The sequence below is a fragment of the Sarcophilus harrisii genome, chromosome 3 (genome assembly GCF_902635505.1).
Source record: "Sarcophilus harrisii chromosome 3, mSarHar1.11, whole genome shotgun sequence".
NCBI classification, from domain to species: Eukaryota; Metazoa; Chordata; class Mammalia; order Dasyuromorphia; family Dasyuridae; genus Sarcophilus; species Sarcophilus harrisii.
In genome coordinates, this window is record NC_045428.1 from 304,079,394 (window position 1) to 304,086,817 (window position 7,424).

Below are 7,424 nucleotides of genomic sequence, written 5' to 3' on the forward strand. Positions count from 1 at the left end.
TCAAAGAAACTTGCTGAAAAAAAAAATAGTTTCCCAGTTGTTTTCTTTCCAATCTTGGCTGCGCTGGTTTTGTTTATGTAAAATAAAACCTTTTAATGTGATATTGTAAAAATTGTCCATTTTACATCTTGTAATGCTTTCTAACTCTTCTTTGATCACAAATTATTTGCTTGTCCATAAACCTGATATTTCTTGATTTCGATATTGATATGTTCAATTATGTTAATAATTTTCCTAATATTGAACCATCCCTGCATCCTTGGTATAAATCCCATCTCACTATAGTATACAATATTCTATCCCTCCCTAATTTGCTTATGATATCATTCTTTATGTCTAAATCATGTATCCATTTAACTTTATCTCTGTACACAGTATGAGATGTTGGTCTATATCAAAATTTTGCCAAACTGCTTTCCAATTTTCCCAGCAATATTGTCAAAGAGTGGTTTCTTATCCCAAATTTTGGATCTTTGGGTTTATGAAATATTAGATTACTATGCTCACTTGTTACTGTATATTGTGTACTTAATTATTTTACTGATTTATCATTCTCTTTCTTAGCCAGTACCAAATCGTTTTGATGGTTACCACTTTGTAATATAATTTGAGATCTGGTACTACAAAGCCACCTTTCTTCAAGTTTTTTTTTTTCCCCATTGAGTCTTTTCATATTCCTGGCCTTTTGTTCTTTTAGATGAATCTGTCATGATTTTTTCTATTTCTACAAATTTTTTTTTTGGTAATTTGATTAGTATGGAACTAAATAAATAAATTAGCTTAGATAGAATTGTCGTTTTTATTATATTGGCTTGGCTTACCCATGAGAAATAAATATTTTTCCAGTTGTTTAGATCTCACTTATTTGTGTGGAAAGTATTTTTGTAATTGTGTTCATAGGGTTTCTGGGTTTGTCTTGGCAGGTGGACTCCAAAGTACTTTATATTATTTTCATTATTTTAAATAAAAATTTTTCTTTCTCTTTCTTCCTGTCAGACTTTACTGAAATATATAGTTCTCTCCCCAGAGATTTTGTTTACTCTCCATTACCTCTAGGGAGGTTTAAATTAACCCTCCCTAGTTTATGACTTCCACAACTGTCACCATTCATGGGAGTTCCTCAGAAAATGAGTCCTCTTGTAATTCTGCTGCAGCTGTAATTCTGCTGACATGTGCTTTCAGCTTTCCCATTTCCTTTACCCTAAGCATACCACTATCCCTACCACCTAGTGTTGACCCAAAAAACTTTGAACTCCAGCCCAGAATCTAGGCTCAACTAAGTGAGTTTTTCTCTGGGAATATCCCACTTTTCCTAGGTGTTTTAAGCATACTTTTGACTCATCTCCAATCATCATCCTCATTCTTGAATTTCACTTCTGGGAATCTGGGATCTGATAGGCAAGAAAATTTTCCTGGTATCTTGAATAGAATGAGGCTTTGGCTACTTTTCCTCCATTTTCAATCTGTACCTTTATGGCCAATTCCCTTTCCGCATCCCCTATAACCTCCCTTAATGTGCTTTCTTTCTCCATTAGAGTATAAGCTCCTACATATATAACCTATATCAAATTGCTTACCTTCTTAGGGAAGGGGAGAAGTGAGGGAGGGAGGAAGAATATTTGGAATTCAAAAGTTTTTTTTTAAATGAATGTTTAAAAAATTCTTTACATATAATAGGGGAAAAATTAAATACCATTTTAAAAAAAAGAGTACAAGCTTCTAAAGGATAAGGACTGCTTTGCTTCTTTTTATTTGAGTCTCCAGCAGGTAGCATAGTGCTTGACAAAAAGCAAACTTTTTTTAAAAAGACCATTTTTTAAAACATTAAGTCACTTGTCAAGGGTCACACAGATAGTAAATATCTGAGGTTGGACTCAAGTTCTCCTCACGCCACAGTTCTTCCATTATACCACCTAACTTCCCCTAAAAAGAAAAGCTCTATCAATCAGCAAATCCCATTCCAGTTGCTCCCCATAAAGGCTCCTCTGTCATGGAACTGCAAAAGTGTACTTCAACTTCAACTCTTATCAGAGAAACCCCTTTCAGTTGTGGGTTTAGTCACACAGTAGAGAGGAACTTTAGATTTTCCTTGTTGTGGCAAAAGATAGTTTTCCTTGTATCACAGCTCTGTAGATTTGCCAAGCAAAGGATACCCTCTCACCAATTTCGCACTGCTGTTCCTGCCAATCTCCAATCTCGTGAAAGTTTGCACAGAGCCTCCTGGTTGCTCCATGAACAAGACACTCCATTTCTTGGCTCTGGCTGACCTCGTACCTGGAATGCTTTTGTTCCTTAGCTCTGACTATTAACCTCTCTACCTTCCTTTAAGTCCCAGCTAAAACCCCATCTTCTATAGGATCTCTTAATTCTAATGCCTTCCCTGTTTTAATTACTTCCTACATATTCCTGTAGGCCGAAATAAAACATTAGGACTTCTTTCTGTACCCTAAAGGCCTTTATTATCTCAGAATTGTTCACAGGATTATAGAGTGGGAAGAATCTGTAAAGATGATATCAATCTAGTTACTTGTTTTCCAAAAGGAAAAAATAGTCAAATGGTTTTTCTGTCCCAAGAGCCTTGAGGCCCAGAGAGAAAATTAATCATCAAGGATCTAATAAGCACTTAATAAGCACTAGTGTTATGCAATAGAGGTTAAAAAAACAAAACAGGAGGGCAGCTAGGTTGCGCAGTGGATAGAGCACCGGCCCTGAAGTCAAGAGGACCCAAGTTCAAATCTGGTCTTAGACACTTAACACTTCTTAGCTGTGTGATCTTGGGCAAGTCACTTAATTCCAATTGCCTCGGGGGGGGGGGGGAAGAGGTAAAAAAATAGTTCCTGCCCCCCAGAAACTCACATCCTACTTGGGGAGGCAAAAATGCACAGGTATGTACATACAAGATATATTTAGTGTGTTTGAAAAGTAAACTCAAAGAGGCACTAGCAGATGAGGAGATGGGGAAAGACTCACCTGAGATTAGAGCTTTGAAGGTAACCAAAGAAACCCAGATGTAAAATGACTTATTGAAGGTTACAGTAAATAAGTGAAAGAACTTATTTATTATGACTAACTCATGGAACTGGAGGAGCAGTCAGTAGTTAGTGTCAATAATAATCAAAAAGACTCTGAATTCAAATGTGACCTGAGACACTTCCTAGCTGTGTGACTGTGGGCAAGTCACTTAATCCTGTTTGAGTTCATTTTCTCATTTGTAAAATGAACAATGAGACCAAGAAGAGTCTGAAATGACTGGACAACAACAATCTTGGATCATTCAATTAACTAAATCTCATCTAAAGAAAATGAAGAAAAATATCTGCCTGTCAACTCCATGTCAGCTAAACTATAACTACCACAATTTAGTTCATAATGTCTGGCTACTTGTGGTTGCTATGATCCTTCTCATAATAAATATAAATTATTTATTATTCAGAATTTTTGTAGTTATAAATACAAATATAGCCTTTTGTAAATATATATGAATTGGCATTTCTTGCTTTTTAAAAATGTGTACAAGCATATATATGCATACTGGTAATTTTTGTTGGTCCATCTTATAGGTACAAGACACCCTAATACAAAAAGTCCTGAATCAAAAGCCCTCAGTGAATATTGGCCTATTGATTATATTTAGAATATGATGTATTTAAATAGTATTTTATTTTTCCATTTATATATAAACAGTTTTTAGCATTTATTTTTTACAAAATTTCAAGTTTTAAATTTTTCTTCCTTCTTCCCTTCCTCTCCTCTTCCTAAAACAGTGAGCAATTTTATATAGGTTACATATATGCAACATGTAAAACATATTTTTGTTTCAGTCAAAGTTATGAAAGAAGCAACAGAACAGAAGGGGAAAAACTCACAAAAACAATAAAATAAAAATAGCATACTTCAATCTGCACTCAGCATCCTTCAAAAAATTAAAAACATGAAAAAAAAACAAAAAAACGAAGAACGAACAACAGGCTTCTTGAGAGCATGGACTATGTCCATCCAACAAAGTAGCTTAACATAGGCATACAGTAAATTTTCAATTAGTATTTGATGACTGATCAAAATAACATGAAAAAAATTTTTTCCAGATCCATCAAAATGACATTCTCTGAATACCCCTTACATAGACTCAGTGAAAATATTCACATATCATATGTGCACATATAATATACATATATAGGTATATGTATGTGTGGGTATATACATTTGTATTCCTTATCTGTAAAATGACCTGGAGAAAGAAATGATAAATCAATCCAGTATCTTTATCAGGAAAATTTCAAATGGAGTCATTAAAAAGTCAGACACAACCCAAAAGACTTTTCCCCATTCTCCTCATCTGCTAGTGCCTCTGAGTTTACTTTTCAAACACACTAAATTTATCTTGTATGTACATATCTGTGCATTTTTGCCTCCCCAAGTAGGATGTGAGTTCCTGGAGGGCAGAAACTATTTTTTTGCCTCTTTTTTTTCCCCCTGAGGCAATTGGGATTAAGTGACTTGCCCAAGATTACACAGCTAAGAAGTGCTAAGTGTCTGAGACCATATTTGAACTCAGGTCCTCTTGACTTCAGGGCTGGTGCTCTATCCACTGCGCAACCTAGTTGCTCTCCTATTTGTTTTTTTTTGTTGTTGTTTTTTTTACCTCTATTGCATAACACTAGTGCTTATTAAATGCTTATTAGATCCTTGATGATTAATTTTCTCTCTGGGCCTCAAAAAGGTTTTATATTAAATTTTCTTTTTTATGCTATGCTGTGTACATGAAAAAGAAAAAATGAAAAGTCAATGGAATGAGTGGAGGGAAACGGGTGCAGAAAAAGATTAGCAAGAGACAGCTTGGCATAGAGAATACAGAGGTGTCCTCCAAATCAGGAAGATATAAGTTCCTCTGACACATACTGGCTATGCAACTCTCAGCAAATCAATCTGGACTATCCTGCTCTCTTTATATCCCTCATCTCAATCACTGCCTATGCATTGTATCTTCCTTATTCCCATTCCCTACTCCTTCATACCCCTCCTCAGAGAATTCCTCTATTTCTTCAATATCATCTTCTACATGAAGTCTTTTCAGATTCCCCCAACTTCTGATACTCTCCAACTAAGCTACCTTGTGTTTTATTACTTTGATTTCATTTGAATTTATTCTATATATACTAACATATATTATTAGAATGTATGTTTTATTTTATTTTTTTTTTATCCAGCAATAGGCCTATATTCTTTTTTTTTTCTTTTTTTTTATTTAATAGCCTTTTATTTACATGATATATACATGGGTAATTTTACAGCATTAACAATTGCCCAACCTCTTGTTCCAATTTTTCACCTCTTACCCCCCCACCCCCTCCCCTAGATGGCAGGATGACCAGTAGATGTTAAATATATTAAAATATAAATTAGATACACAATAAGTATACCCGACCAAAACGTTATTTTGCTGTAGAAAAAGAATCAGACTCTGAAATATTGTACAATTAGCTTGTGAAGGAAATCAAAAATGCAGGTGTGCATAAATATAGGGATTGGGAATTCAATGTAATGGTTTTTAGTCATCTCCCAGAGTTCTTTTTCTGGGCATAGCTAGTTCAGTTCATTACTGCTCCATTAGAAATGATTTGGTTGATCTTGTTGCTGAGGATGGCCTGATCCATCAGAACTGGTCATCATCTAGTATTGTTGTTGAAGTATATAATGATCTCCTGGTCCTGCTCATTTCACTCAGCATCAGTTCGTGTAAGTCTCTCCAGGCCTTTCTGAAATCATCCTGTTGGTCATTTCTTACAGAACAGTAATATTCCATAATTTTCATATACCACAATTTATTCAGCCATTCTCCAACTGATGGACATCCATTCAGTTTCCAGTTTCTAGCCACTACAAAAAGGGCTGCCACAAACATTCGTGCACATACAGGTCCCTTTCCCTTCTTTATAATCTCTTTGGGATATAATCCCAGTAGTAACACTGCTGGATCAAAGGGTATGCACAGTTTGATAACTTTTTGAGCATAGTTCCAAACTACTCTCCAAAATGGTTGGATTCGTTCACAACTCCACCAACAATGCATCAATGTCCCAGTTTTCCCGCATCCCCTCCAACAATCATCATTATTTTTTCCTGTCATCTTAGCCAATCTGACAGGTGTGTAGTGGTATCTTAGAGTTGTCTTAATTTGCATTTCTCTGATTAATAATGACTTGGAGCATCTTTTCATATGACTAGAAATAGTTTCAATTTCTTCATCTGAGAATTGTCTGTTCATATCCTTTGACCATTTTTCAATTGGAGAATGGCTTGATTTTTTATAAATTAGAGTTAATTCTCTATATATTTTGGAAATGAGGCCTTTATCAGAACCTTTGACTGTAAAAATATTTTCCCAGTTTATTGCTTCCCTTCTAATCTTGTCTGCATTAGTTTTGTTTGTACAAAAACTTTTCAGTTTGGTATAATCGAAATTTTCTATTTTGTGATCAGTAATGATCTCTAGTTCTGCTTTGGTCATAAAGACCTTCCCCTTCCACAGGTCTGAGAGGTAAACTATCCTATGTTCCTCTAATTTATTAATAATTTCATTCTTTATGCCTAGGTCATGAACCCATTTTGACCTTATCTTGGTGTACGGCGTTAAGTATGGATCAATGCCTAGTTTCTGCCATATTAGTTTCCAATTTTCCCAGCAATTTTTATCAAACAGTAAGTTCTTATCCCAAAAGCTGGGATCTTTGGGTTTGTCAAAGACTAGGTTGCTATATTTGTTGACTGTTTTATCCCTTGAACCTAATCTATTCCACTGATCAACTAATCTATTCCTTAGCCAATACCAAATAGTTTTGGTAACTGCTGCTCTATAATATAATTTTAGATCTGGTACAGCTAAGCCACCATCATTTGATTTTTTTTTCATTAATTCCCTTGAAATTCTTGACCTTTTGTTTTTCCATATGAACTTTGTTGTTATTTTTTCTAGGTCATTAAAATAGTTTTTTGGGAGTCTGATTGGTATAGCGCTAAATAAATAGATTAGTTTAGGTAATATTGTCATCTTTATTATATTTGCTCGCCCTATCCAAGAGCATTTAATATTTTTCCAATTGGTTAGATCAGACTTAATTTGTGTGAAAAGTGGTCTGTAATTTTGCTCATAAAGTTTCTGATTTTCCCTTGGCAGATAGATTCCTAAATATTTTATATTATCAGTAGTTACTTTAAATGGAATTTCTCTTTGTAACTCTGACTGTTGGATTTTGTTAGTGATATATAAGAATGCTGATGACTTATGTGGGTTTATTTTATAACCAGCAACTTTGCTAAAGTTGTGGATTATTTCTAATAACTTTTTAGCAGAATCTCTGGGGTTCTCTAAGTATAATCATGTCATCGGCAAAGAGTGATAATTTGGCTTCCTCATTGCCTATTCT